Source organism: Odontomachus brunneus, unplaced genomic scaffold, assembly GCF_010583005.1.
Source record: "Odontomachus brunneus isolate Ranch 3 - 2012 unplaced genomic scaffold, Obru_v1 Obru_scaffold_125, whole genome shotgun sequence".
NCBI lineage: Eukaryota > Metazoa > Arthropoda > Insecta > Hymenoptera > Formicidae > Odontomachus > Odontomachus brunneus.
In genome coordinates, this window is record NW_022639575.1 from 934,258 (window position 1) to 935,721 (window position 1,464).

The 1,464-nt window shown below is 44.9% G+C and overlaps 1 protein-coding gene across 1 annotated transcript in view; it reads right to left on the minus strand.

Moving 5' to 3' along the window:
- Positions 1–1,464, minus strand: part of LOC116849738 — a 17,230-nt gene that overhangs the window by 948 nt on the left and 14,818 nt on the right. The window lies entirely within an intron of this gene.

The window sequence follows — 1,464 nt, forward strand, 5'->3', positions numbered from 1 at the left end:
TCAACCTTCCCTTCCTCCCCGACATGTTTGTTTCTTCCAGACAATTCCTCCCCGATCATCCCCTGATATATCACCGAATGTCGAAGCGAGAATAAAAAGACTTCGCGAGCGAGCGGGACGAAAGTACACGTACGTATATTAATTCGATTTGTCAAGAAAACGATTGAAAGAAAAAAAAAATAAACCTACCCGTTTTTTGTGTTCTTTCTGTGTCTCCAGCTACCACCATCTTTCACCCGCGCCCTGTACCCTCTCCCCATGTCGCGCGAATCGCAGGGATGACTTTTGAAACCTCGAGTCGATTCACTTCCAAGTGCGGCCGATATCGTTCCCTTTCCTACTCGCCATGTGTGCACGCGGGAACTTCACATCGCTCCTTACGCGCGATCCTCACACCTCCTCTCTGTTTCATGTTCATTTTGTTTTTTTTTGTTTTTTTATTATCTCATTACTACTATTCTGCCCGAACACATCGCGTTGATGTGGATCGAAATGTGGTGCGACGACCGCGATCCACACACACACACACACAGGCGCGACGATCATTAATCAACGATCTACACAGGAAGAAAGGGTGATTGAGAAAAAAAAAACTTTGTGTTTCGTATCTTTCGACGCGTCCGAAGAATCTTCGTTGTCGGGAGCAAGCAAGTGCGCACAATTGGTCGCAATCGTTCGAGTAAATAAAATCCGGGAAACGAAGCTGAAATCAAAGCACCCAATGTTGAGCAGCAAAATTGAGCGAGGAGGAGAAGGTGCAAAATTTGAGTGAGAAGGAGGAGGAGGAAAGAGATAAATATCAACGATTCGTACTTTCTGCATACGCGTGTTTGTCATAAAATTATCCGTCATTGCGCGTTTCCGTGAACAATAATGAAATCGGTCTAGAGACGTGGCCTCCGAAACGGAGAGGATCACCTCGGCGCGTCCGAAGATCGAGAAACGAAGTTCCGCCGTTCGGAGGTGAAGGAGGAAGATTTTCTTGCGCACAAGCTCGCCCAAAACAATCATTAGGAATTGTGCCTAGATGTTTAAAACACGTATTCTATGGGATCAACGTCATTACCTTTTTAGAATTCGAGGAAGAGTGCGCGAGGTGAAGTGACGAAAGGAGGAGAAAGATAGGAAGAGATAAAGAGAACAATGACAGAGAACACAAGAGAGGCGTCTCTGTGCGGCATTAGAGAATGAAAGAAAGAAAGAAAGAATGGGAGGGAGAGAGAGAGAGAGAGAGAAGAGAGCGGATCGAGTCGATTCGTTTCTCAGAGTAAATTTGTATATGCGTTGGTAATGTCTCTCCGCCGATCTCGATCGATTCGTGCGTCGGTCGTTGCGTGCGTCGAGATTGCGAGCGCGATCGGAAGCCGTGCGATTATTTTGCTCCAGCGGCACAAACACTTGCCCATCAAGTATATATATATATATATATATATATATATATATATATATATATATATATATATA